Here is a 13,497-nt window from a genome sequence, read left to right as displayed (position 1 = left end):
CATTGATTGCTATCACATTGTCATGTAGGAGTATTGACTTCTGCTGAAGGAAAGTCATGTAAACAAACAACACATATTGATGGATTAGAATTCGCCCTTCCAATATGCTATGGCAACCATCTTTTTCATCTAAATATTCTTAATAAACAAAATGGTGGTTCAGTATATTAAAGCGTGTATATCCTTGAGCTAAAACAGCATGTTTACCTGTTAGACTAGACCAAATAGTAGAATCTATATATTAATGTATAAAAGAAAACTAATGTGTCTGTTATCAAATTTTCTTATAGAAAGGAGTCACCTGGAGTCTCCAGATTTTGTACACACGTAGATCACCACCACATCCAGTCGAATACAAATCCATTTTTTTTTTTTAATTTTCGACTCCAGTCGAGTGTTGGGGTCAACATTTATACAAGGTGGCGCAGATAAGAGCAGCTCATGTAAGAATAAAGGAAATGCAGTGCAATTACAGACACGAAGAGCTGAAATGGGTTTACCATTTATTTACAATGAAAAATAGAGAGAAAAATACATTTATAGAAGATGTTAAACGTGCCCCCTGCGACATCAATACATAGCTCTCCACGTGTAAGCATATTCAGATACAGCCGGCGTAAAGTTCGGATATCGATGGCGGCAACTGCATGGTTGATGTTGTCTTTCAGTTCCTGTATTGTGTGTGAATTAGTTTCATAGACCTTAATCTTCAGGTGTCCCCACAAGAAGAAATCACGTGTTAGGTCCAGCGAACGTGGTGGCCACAAACCTTTGCTGACAGTTCGTTCTTCAGAGAAGACATTGTGGACTCGTTCCAGGGATACCTTAGAATTATGGCGTGTTGCCCCATCTTGCTGAAAGAAGCAGTATTGTCTTTCATATTGAATGAGTTGAGCACAAAATGCATTTAAAAAATTTCCATATATGCAACTGTGTTGAGGGTCAATAAATAACGGTCCTATGATCAGCGTTCCATGTTCCACAACTTTTCAGATCTCGAAATTATTTTGCATTAACCTCATTTTTCTCGCGCGAAGAATGGGCACTTGTGCTATATTCTAACTAAAAATAAGAAACCCAATTGCTCATTAGTATTAAAGCAGAAATTGTGAAATGCTTGTGACCAATTAACTGAGTTTAAAAAAATCAATGTAAAAGTACAAATTGCATAAATCGAGAAGCAAGTGCTTTGTCGGAAGTTAAGTGAAATCGTAGTGTATACGTATTTTTTAAAACTTAGTACTACTATTCTCCAAATCCAAACTTTGATGCATAGGAATCCAAATGAACATCTTGAAGAGGAAGGAAATACTCTCTGATGTCACAACCCACATAAGCCAAATGACGCATTTTCATCGTAGCTTATGCTCAGGAAAAGAATTTTCCTAACAAAAGCTAGCACTTCCTGTTTTCTCTTCTTTTCAACTGAATCCAAATAATATTGGTAAAACTTCATTTTGGTGCAAGACCAAAGAACTAAAACTTCCGTATATTCAATTGGAGTTTATAGGCCACCTCTGAAACTAGTTCTTTCCGTTTTCTCGTTCCAGCTATTTGGTATATCAACGACGGGGAAGGTAAACATACTTTTAAGACTCTAGAATTTTAATTATCCGTATTACATCTGTTTTTTCTTCATATTACTGAAAAGGTTTTTTTGAAAATAAATCATTTGAATTGTGGAAAATCGTTCTTTGTTTCTGTATTTCTGTAATCTACGGTTCTATAACTAGAATTGTACACTCGACGAGAAAACTTTCGTGGCTAGATCCGTCTCGAGACATATCTCTTTCAATAGAAACAGACTATTTTTTCTCGTGCGTGTCCGTATGTATAAGGTTAAAATGTTCATTAGGTCATCCCCGGCTCTAGTTTGCATTAGCAACAACTTTTTATTACGGTACTTGTTTTCTTTCCAGCTTCAAAATAAATTGTTCACACTAGAACAATCACAAAATTGTCAATTTTGTTAAGATTGAAAATATATACTGCGTATTGAATCACATTTGGGCCATAGCTGATAATTTATTAGCTTGTACTACTAATTTCCTCAGATTCACAAACGTTTCTTGTTAAGTGTTAATGCGATTCTGACGTCGCTGAAAATTTAAATGAACTATCCTAGTACTTCATGAGGCCGACAGTTTGAATGTTAATAGTAATTACTCTCAATTTATGGAAATGAAGTAGGTGCTCTACCACTGGGCTATAAGTGATACGACTATTTCTCTTTGTTAGCTACATGCTTAGTTAAATTATATTCGAGAAGTAATCTACTGGGTAGAACTATTGTGATTTATAGTGTTTATAATTTATCTAAAACCTTTCGAACAGTATATGAGCTTTCCCTACTAATTATGTTTTGCTCCTTCCAAGGTCCCTGCAAATCGCCTTGTCCGCGATGGCCATTTTTCAGCATTCTGCAAATTATATAATATACGCACGTAGTGAATTTATTTCAAGAAACAACTATTTATGTACTGTACATGTAGTCAGCGACAAAAGTTCTTTCCGTTTGGTAAAAATTTATTTTGGGAATAACGGTAGTATAGCTGGAACGTACAACTGTGGTATGGTTGAAGCATACAGAAAATTACACTGGTTTTTATTTACTGAAAACTACTCAAATTGTCCTTCCATTTTGAAGTTATTTACGAAGCTAATTTCATCAAACGGAAAGAACTTTTGTCACCGACTGTGCAATGTCCTATAACGCTTATTATTTTAAATGTCGCTCGCTGTCCGTTGTGGAATTCTGCAACCCTTTCTGCAATTTTCTAAGTTGACAAGCTTAGAAAGAAATGTTATGTGCCTATATTCGAAATATCAAAACGCTAATAGCGCGAAATATCAAACATTCTATCTTTCAAAACACACGTCGACATTCCTAAGCTTATAATGAATTTTACGGTATAGCCCTATAACTAGGAATTAGAAAAGGACACTGTATTACTTTGATGCTAAAAATGAGAACGTCTTTTTCTACTTTTATCTACTTAAAAATATATGCAAGTAGGAAAACTACAAGACTTGAGGTTGGTCTTCTGCCCAAGTCTTACAGACTTGGCATTTGTCTTGCTTTCGCGTCACTATCCTCGCAGACTTAGTCTTAAACCATTGCTCAAGTTCCTCATCGCTAACTGGGAATGGAATCCGGAACCATTGTAAGTAAGTACCATTTCCAAATGTAACCTCCTTATCTCTAAAACACCCGCTATTCATCATATTTCATATTTATTTATTACATTTTTTGCTAGTCAATATTGCACTATTTCACGTTATACGTCTGTTTGTTACTGATCGTGTAGTCCATCTTGTATGCAATGTGTTGTGATATTCGTGCAGTGACATATGATAGGTTACAGATTAAGAAGCCACTTGTTTACAATAAACTATCGGGAGAAATTGTAATCACTCTGCCCTATATACTTGGCTTTTACATACAAAGCAATTATTACTTTCGAACTCTTTCTTATTTAATAATTTGGTTGACACGCCTGATGTCTAAACAGTCGAAAATAACTTGGCTATCCTTATAATTGAAGTAAATAATTGTTTAAAATACTGTATGTCTAGTACCACCTGTGAACTTAAGCTTTATGAACTGACAAGGAGACTTACGGAAGTGTCACTTACCGATTTGAATGAAACTTTGCATAATTGTAGAACATCGAAAAATAATCGACTCGTTTTTTTTTTTCGACAATGGTGCGGGTTTAAGGGTAGAAACCACCCTTTGAACGCTAGGGGTGGTCTCAAAGTATAGACAGAAAACAATCATTTAATATGCAAGAAAACATACTTCCAGGGGTATTTTAGGATAGCTGATTCATAATCTGACGTCAAAATTACAAAATTCAAAATGGTGGATCTAATATGGCGATTACAATTTTAAAAAAGTGTTCTGGTTTGAAATGCTCTGCAGTTAGTCAAGAACAATGATGGTTGGCAGGTTTTACTGCGAGAAGGTTGCAGACTAATTTGAAACCCCTTTCTGTACTTATTTTAACGAGATGCTTGATTAAAGTGATTCTGTGCACCTCACTACTCGGGATGCTTATTGAAAACGAGTCCCATCGCCTCTCACTATCCGAGGTACTTAGCCCAGCGTCTATTGCTCAGTCCATTTTCTTATTAGATTCATGGAGTGGTCACAATTCATCAACTTTTGAACCAATTTTAAAAACACAAGAATACCTCAAAATAGAAATCATTCCTACAGTAACAACTAGTAGGATTCAGCCTCTTCATGTGTTCTTCAGGCAATGGAAAAACTTCTTGAGACATTTTTCTGACATTGTTCTTCTCTACAACTATAACATAAATTTACATCTACGTAATAATATAATTAAGACCCAAACACTAATTAATAATAAGTTTTCTTCTCCAATTAAGACCCAAACACTAATTGATAATAACTTTTCTTCTCCCAGATTTGCAAATCTTATTAGGTATGTGTGGTACAAAAGCGGTTATTTGGAAGAAAAATTACCTGGGTTTGAAAATCCTGTAACATTTTGTTTCAAAAATTATTGAGCATTTTGCTATTTGTGCCCAGTTTTTCCGTAATGTGCGCGGTGTAAACAATGTTTATGCATCACCCACCTTTTATTTTTATTTATTATTATTATTATTATTTTACGGAATATCATTACTGTAAAACGTCTTTTCAATAAATTCATAATTATAATAATTGAAGATATATGAAGTTCTGACATAATGAGAGGCGAGGAGATTTACTTTCTATAAGCACCCCGCATAGTAAGAGGTGCAGACACACTTGAATCAAGCATCCCGTCAAAGTAAGCACAGAAATGTTTCAAATCTATCTGCAACCTTCTCGCAGTATCCTCTGCCAACTATAATTGTTCTTGGCTAACTGCACAACATTTCAAACCAGAACACTTTTAGTAATTTTAATTACCATATTGGATCCGCCATTTTGAATTTCGTAATTTTGACATCAGATTCTGAATCAGCTGTCCTACCCCTATGGCAGTATGTTTTCTTGTATATTAAATGATTGTTTTCTGCCTATAGTTGGAGACCATCCCTAATGCTCAAAGAGCGATTTCTACCCTTAAATCCGCACCATTGCTGAAATAAAAAAAAAAAAAAATACGTGTCGAATATTTTTTCGATGTTCTACAACTATGCAGTTTCATTCAAATCGGTGAGTGACACTTCCGTAAGTCTCTTTGTGAGTATTATTTATTGTTCTTGCTTTATTCAGCTCTCTGCTTGGACATGCTAAAAATAATGTTTCGTCTCATTGATCCTAGTAATATTTTCATGGTCAACGCACAAGTGTCTTGGGAAGACTGTTGCCTCAATTAAGTGAAATGGAAGTGCCATACTCACCTTTGACCCGCTTGATCAAGTTGAATAGTCAAGTATGAATGCCAACGCGTTTAAAGACATTTATAAGGTCATATACTTGACATGAGTTGCGAGTGCTTACGATTCTATACTATAAACGGCTTCCTTCAGTACTTTGAATGCTTGAGTTATTGTGTTTGTAACACACACATATAATTATATACTGCGGTCCTAGTTCGATTAAAATTATTTTAATAATCACCAAAAGACTATCACGATAGTTATTTCAATAAATTAAGCTATTTTTTGTTACTTTTAAACGTTGTATTTCCATATATATATATATATATATATATATAATCATTTTGCACAAATTAAAAATAAACTCCGGGCCGCGGTGGCTCAGTAGTAGAGCGTTCACCTCTGGTGCTTGGGGTCCCGGGTACGATTCAAGTGAACTTTGTGGTGGACAAACACCGTGTGCGTGGGTTTTCTCGGGGATCTCCCGTTTCCTCCCACTTTCTTCATTCCACCATTTCATTCATCACTCATCATCACCGTCTCCTTTAGCCTAACCGGCATATCCGTGGGACGAAAATCTTAAAGATTTCATTTCATTTTTAAAAACAAACTTCAGTCACTTATGGCTTCCTCACTTGTCATATCTTTGACAGTAGAAATAAAACTAGGTTAAACAAGTTTGACCACAATTTTTTTTATCATAAGGTACACTCATGTCCAAAATTATTGTCGCATGTCTATGAATATGTTGTAGGAATATAATTTGATAACGAATTCGCCCGGTATTTCTTATAATGTTGGTATGTGTATAATTGGCAAATGTATGTGGCAAATTTCATGTCAAAAGAGCAGTAAATAAGAAAAATAAAACGAAAATAAAACTCTGTTGACCATTTACCAACTTTTTGTTTTAATCATTCTAATTTTCGTATTTACATATAATTATTTTCCTATCAAATTTACCACAAATATACATTTCCCGATCATACACATACTATCAGTATTAAAAGTACCCTACAAAATCATTATCATATTATATTCCTAAAAGAAGAGAATTATAGATATGCGACAATCATTTTGGACATGAGTGTACCAGGCTATTGTCCTTGCTGCCCTGTAAGTAAATATGCTTAAACGTTATAATTGCAAGTTTTGGCACTTCATTATTGTCCTGTAAGGGAAAGAAAATATTGTGATTAATTCAGAACTAAAATGATGAAAAAGATAGGCTATACTTTCTAAGATAGGGTCCAACCAGCAATTACGTTACTTTCTGCTCATTAACCTTGTTCCTTATTAGTCGATATCAGTTCGCACACATTACACCGTTTCCTTTTCGTATTTTTTTCTCTATTAATGAATCCACCATATTTTATGTTTCATTCTATCAGCATCAAACACAAGTAATTACTCATTACTTCAATCTTTTAATGACACACAGGGTTCCATCTTATTTCTATAAGCGTGACGGGAAAGGTCCTGGGTAAGAAAAAAAAATCCCCTAATATACTGGAAACCCCACACATCTCAAACAAAACTGACCAAAGCTCCAAATATGTATTAATAATAGCTGTGTTACATTATCGAAAATGCTACATAACTATTTATTTATATCTATATATCTAGGCCTAGATTTAAACGGCATCGGAAGTGTCACTGTTCATTACAGCAACCCCGGAAACTATGTATTCGGCACTAATATCGGTCATTTTCTATGATTTTTATGTATCTTCCCCTCTCTTCCCCCATGATGCGGGGCACAGCATCGGAAGTATCATTGTTCACCTCAGCGACCTCGAAAACTATGAATTCGACACTTATATCTGTCATTTTCAATCATTTATATATATATGCAGGGGCGGATCTAGGATATGATCAAGGGAGGGGCTAAACCATATTTTGCCGTTTTATCCAGTGTAAAGCAGGATTGAAGCCCATTTTATCCAGTGTATACCTGAGCGTCAAGGGGGGGGGGCTATAGCCCCTATAGCCCCCCTTGGATCCGCCACTGTATATATGCACCCCTCTCCCTTCTTCAAGTTGCGGGCCTAAATTTCGATTTAAACAGCATCAGATGTCACTGGTCATCTCAGTGACCCCGAAAACCACGCATTCGATACAGATAGTATTAAATTTCTATCATTTTTATATATCTCCTTCCCCCCTCCCCGAAGTTGCGGTACTGAATATCGATGTAAACGGGATCGGAAGTGTCACTGTTCAACTGTGCGACGCAGAAAACTTTGGATTCGACAGTAATATTCGTCACTTTTGTTCATTTTTATATATCTACCTCTCCCCTCCCCCAAGTTGCGGGGATGAATTTGGATTTAAACAGCATCGAAAATGTTACTGTTCTCAGCGCCCCCAAAACTGTAAATTCGACAGTAATATCGGTCATTTTCGAATCTTTTAAATGTCTCTCCCCTTTCCTCCTAAGTTGCACTGTAAAAGTGATATGACAAAACCCATCTCAGGCCCGAACTTCATCTATGTTGATAATTTGATTGAGGTCGGTCGAATGTTTCAAGAGTGATGAAGTCACAAAGACAGTTGCTTTCATTTTTTTTTTTTTACATAATCTCTCCCCTCCCCTACGTTGTACCGTCAAAGTAAAATAACAAAAATCGTCCCAGGCCCGAACCTCATCTATGCTGAAAATTTAATAGAGATCGGTCGGGTAGTTCAAACGTTTTTAAGTTTCCTTTATTTTTATATATCTCTTCCTCCCTTCCCTTCCCTAAGTTCTACCGTCAAAGTGATATGATGAAAACCACCCCAGGACCGAACTTCATCTATGTTGAAAATTTGATTGAGGTCGATTTTGTGGTTCAAGAGCGATGGAGCCACAAAGAGAGTCACTTCCATTTTTATTTACATTGATTTTTGTATTTCTTCCGCTCTTCCTCCTCCCCTACGTTTCACCGTCAGAGTGAAATGATAAAACACCTCCCAGGTTTTAACCTCATCTGTGTTAAAAATTCGATCGAGATTGGTCGTTTAAGTATTATTAGGCCTTATGCAGAGTCATATATTTTGCGGTAATAATTACTACCTCGTTCCCCCTTTTTCCGTGAATTTCCAAAAATCCCTCCTAAGTGGTAACATATTAAAAAAAACATACACACTCTAGATTTCAAATTTCTAGTTTAAGCGGCTTGGCCTGGGCTTTGATCAGTCACTCAGGACGACTTCTTTTATATACAAAGGTAAGCTGCGGAAACCACGTTCAGATTTTTAGAATACGTCACTGCACAGAAGCCATTTTCTATCCTTCGGACCCATGGTATGACGCGTTCGTTGCAATCCGTTGTCTCTTCGCAGTGTCTTCGTGGAGTTAACGAGGGTAACTGTTTAGTAATGAGGGGTCAAAACTAACGAAAACAGAAAACATCGTGCCTGTGGAGCTCTAACTCGCCTTCACTCACTAACGCTCGCTCAGCAATACTGTCTGAATAAAATGTTATTAACCTAATTTAACGAATGTGAATAGAATATCGAAAAAAAGTCTGTTAAAAGCCTGCCCCCCCCTCCCGCAGAGCTAAACAATAGCCTCAGCGAGTTCATATGCGCTGCATTGTAGCCCATTCCGTCCAATACGAACACCAATGTGTGGAAGAATAAAGAACACTCGTAATACGCCATTATTCATCCGTGATCAAAGGCCGCAACCTACTGAAAAGACTGCCGCAATCGATGACGAAGCATCTTTTGACAGTAACGACACACGTCACACCAACTTACGTATAGCACTGACCTGTGGATCACTGTTCGACATACATTTGGTGTCAATAAATGATATTCCCGACGCCTCTGCTGATTAACGGCAGTCCTATGCTAATCAATTGTTTATCATTCCATGCTCTACACACACAGAATGATGATAAAGTTCATGATGGCGATGATCATTAGCGGAAGGCACTTTATGCATGTGCTGCTCAATTGTTTTCGGACCTTTTCACATTGTATATAGTAAATGTTTGATGGTTTTCATGTGAATTACGTCGGGTCGAAATACGAAATTGATATGTTGTCTTATTTCAGATGTCTAATCTCTTTGCGTATCGTTCTGCGTCAATGCAACGCAATACAAATTTGCGATAATCGGTATGGCACATTCTATTGGTTGTTGCACCATGTGCGTTGTAATCTGCAAATTTTGCTGTAACCTGCTACGGAATGAGGTCCCAGAACGAGTGGAATCCCATCATAAAAATATAGAAATTAAGCACACGCGTATTTCAAGTTCATATATTCCCTACTTGTGATATTTCATATGTAGTTGTTACTGTATGATTTTATTTATAGAAAGAAGCTTCTTCTGTAGGTTTACTCGTTAGCGAATGTTTTAACTCGGTGTTGGCAACATTAGTTGGCAAGTTGGAAGGGAATTGTTCACTGATGGTGACAGCTTTGTAGGAGGGTCAATATGTCAAGAAATTATGAATTTATGACTTCAATATTATTTCAAACATATTTTTCTATAGACATTATGATATTAATTGTGTACTAATAGAAAACGGTGATATCCAACACTGTCTTTAAATGTAATGGGAGTTACGTGACTGTGGACAACATTTTTTTTTTTTTTTCGGTATGACAGATGTATGAGAATTTGTAAATAGTGTAAAGGTAAGAATAGAAATAAGACATAAAATGTATTCGGTTTATCATGTTCCGTTCGTAAGTTGCTGTAAATAATTTATGGTATATTTGTGTGTAAAAAGCCTTTGTGTGTTATATCAAAATTCTGTTCAAAAAGTTTTCCTCATAATGTTCTCTGGAGCAGTTTTTACACAAAGAATGCGTAAAATTTCACATGTGGCAATACTTTGCAAATGTTTACAAAGTAATGTGCTTCATATATTACAATCATTAGCTTCTGGCCACCAGAAAGACACTTTGAAACTTAAAGTGTTTCAGTTCATGGCAAACTTGAATGTCCAAACACACTGCTCCGATTACATGTGATTTGAATACGTGAACTGTCACGCAAACACATCACAATCGAAAGAGTGAACCGGAACTACGTAAACTAATATTGTGGTTAACTAATATGTGCTATCCATAAGTAGACACATTGCCTAGCCTGACCTAACATTATCTATTTTATCTACCTATTCTACTCTAGGTGGAACGGTGGCTCAGTGGTAGAGCACTAACCGGTCTGGTTTAGGATATGAGTGTTGAAGAGATGAAAGTTCGAAAATCTTAGTTTTAGAACTTATACACTCCAAGACAAGTTTTATAAAGACAGCTGAGGTTGTCACGCAAGTGCGTCATTTCAGACTTTGCTTGAGGGGGCCAGAGCACCACCGCCATAAGATTTTCACGTTTTGTACTAGTATATTAGTAGGGACTCTGTGAAAGTATTCCTCAAACTCTTGGGGGGGGGGGATTGCCCCTAAATGATGCTCGTGGTGTCACGGTGGGGTTCTGTGATAACGTGATGTAGGGGAAACTATGCAGCTATTACACTCAGTGAAACGTTCTTTACCACATTTAAAATACGTAGTATTGTTGGTTAATTTAATGATAATCTGACTTGAATATTGCAAACAGTTCGTGAGATAAAACGGTATATATATATAAATTTATTGTGACATCATCAGTTCCTTGGAATTGGGTATAAGGGGATGAAAATTTGAAAATCTGATTATTGTACCTCATAACACATCCCAAAATAAATTTTATGTGAAAATCAAAAGGAAGTCGTGGTGCAGTACTGGGTATCGCGGGATGGGGCGAATCTACAGTTAATAGATTCAGAGAACCCCATCTTACCTCATGTAATAACCCAAGTAAAGTTGGTTAATTTCTTGAAACCCAGATATTAATATTACAAATAGTTAGGGAGTTATAGCGTTTTGTATATTTTTGTAACATCATTATTGCAGAGAAACGATGGTTTGTTCGGATGCTTGTATTTTGGATATAAGGAGGAGAAAATTGAAAAATCTAATCATTGAACTTCATTCCATGTCCCAATATAAATCAAATGGTATCATAGTGATATATTGGAGTTAGAGAATTTACATTAATACTTTGTGTCCTCATGTATTTCTCATCACTGGATGGCACCGCAGTATAACAACCCTTGATTTTTTTTATATATAAAATTCCTTTTCGGACGTTTAATGAGGTCCGATAACTAGATTTTCCGATTTTCACGTGCTTATACACAAAATCCAAGAGTCCGAACAAAGCATAGTTTCTCAGTAGTGATGACCCAACCCAACAGCACAAATGAAGTATCGCCCTGACTTATGATAACGTCAAAAATATATAAAACGCTATATCCCTGTGATTATTTGCAATATTAGCGTCCAGTTATCACCAAATTAATCAACTTTATTTCTTTTATTGCGTAAGGTAAATGTGTTCTCTTAGAGTATTAAATGTAGATTTCCTTAACCCAGTGCCCCACTGACACCATTTGATTTTTACATAAAATTTATTTTCGGACATCGATGAAGTTCTGTGATTAGATTTTCCAATTTCCATCTCATACTCAATACCCAAGGGTCCAGACGAAACATCCTTTCTCGGCAATAATGACGTCACAAGAATATATAAAATACTAAAGCTCAGTAACTATTTGTAATATTAGCGTCTGGATTTCACTAAATTAATCAACTAAATTATGATACGAATCCTCTTTTATTACATGAGGGAAAATGAGTTTGTGAGTATTATAGATTCCCTTACCTCACAACATCCTAGTATCACACCATTATTTCTCTTGATTTTCACATAAAATTTGTTTTGGGACATGCAATGAGGTTCAGTAATTAGATTTTCCAATTTTCACTTCCTTATGCTTAATCCCCAGGAGTCCAAAGGATGCAGGCACTGATGACATCGCAATGAAATATATGCCGCTTTATATCAAGAACTGTTTGCGGTATTGAAGTCGGATTTTCACCAAATTACCAAACTTTACTTCCTCTTTTAAATGTGGTATTTTACTTCCTCTTTATATATATACGGTATATATATATATATATATATATATATATATATATATATATATATATATATATATATATATATATATATAAAATATAATATCGAGACACCTTCAATTATTTTCATAAAACTTCTGTTGGAGTGTGTTATGGCCCAAGATGTTAGTTGTCTCTGCCCATTGCTTCTTGGAATTCTGTTTGCAGGTAAATGTCTCTTAATTTGTTCCATCTTCTATGTGCTCTTGGTATAACTTCCTTCTTTAACCTTAATTCACTCTTCATTAGCACTAAATTATGGTACGAATCCACGTCTGCTCCTGGTAGCTCGTGCTGTTCTTCACTTGGTTTCTGAATGCGTGTCGGATCAATATGTAGTCTATTCGGTGTCTTCCTGTATCTCCTAGTTTGGTCCGCGTATACCTTCTTCGGTATGGGTGTTTGAAGAATGTATTCGTTACGGTAAGTGTATGGCTTTTGCTTAATTATTTTAACCACTTTCCTCTACCATTTCTTTCTTCTAATCCAAACTATGCTATTTTCTTCTTTCCTTTCTCCGACTGTCGCGTTCTAGTCTCCCGTGATGATACTTTGTCCTTGCCTGGAACCTTCAGTGTTACTTCCCCTAGTTGTTGCTCATACGTTTCTTCTACCTTATTGTCTCCTTAGCTTATTGTGGACATGTATGCTTGTATTACGGCTATGCTTTTTGGTTCTGCTCTTATCTTGACCATTGCCATTCCTTCGTTAAATCTCCAACTTCTTATTACGTCGTTTCCCATTTTCTTGTTCATGAGAAAACCAACTTCTGCCGTTCCGCTTACAGCTCCTGAGTAAATCGTTCTGAAGTCTCCACCATCAGACGACTGAACTTGGCTGATGCATAAATTCATTCTTCAGATTCTCCAGTTTTCCACATTGCAGCAACGATCGCACGTTCCAGGTTTCGTTTGGTGATGACTGAAGGGGCCCGGCTTGCTTTTCATTCCTTCCGTGAAATATTAGTGTCTCATTAAGACGTTCCTTAATTTAAATTTCTGTGTTTAATTGAGAATTGTTAAGGTGTTCGGTTCTCGTTTCCTTACACCTCACAGGGAAGCAGTCATACAAGACGTGCTGTCCCTGCCTGCCTCTTTCCAGCCTGAGCCCTGCCGATGTCAGTCATCATAATATCAGTCTTAATTTTGCCTGA

General features: G+C 36.3%; 1 protein-coding gene across 15 annotated transcripts in view; it reads left to right on the top strand.

Annotated features, from left to right (window-relative positions):
- Positions 1 to 13,497, top strand: part of PMCA (plasma membrane calcium-transporting ATPase 3) — a 765,800-nt gene that overhangs the window by 632,431 nt on the left and 119,872 nt on the right. Inside the window, exon 1 of one of the 15 annotated variants that reach the window (XR_014131790.1) lies at positions 9,710 to 9,972. The exons of the other annotated variants lie outside the window; for them this stretch is intronic. The gene's annotated coding sequence lies outside the window, so the exon portion shown is untranslated. Of the gene's footprint in view, positions 1 to 9,709; positions 9,973 to 13,497 lie in introns of those variants that run through there. 15 annotated transcript variants of the gene reach the window in all.

The sequence above is a fragment of the Thermobia domestica genome, chromosome 6 (assembly GCF_964235325.1).
Source record: "Thermobia domestica chromosome 6, izTheDome1.hap1.1, whole genome shotgun sequence".
Lineage (NCBI taxonomy): Eukaryota > Metazoa > Arthropoda > Insecta > Zygentoma > Lepismatidae > Thermobia > Thermobia domestica.
This window is presented reverse-complemented; position numbering and strand designations above follow the sequence as displayed.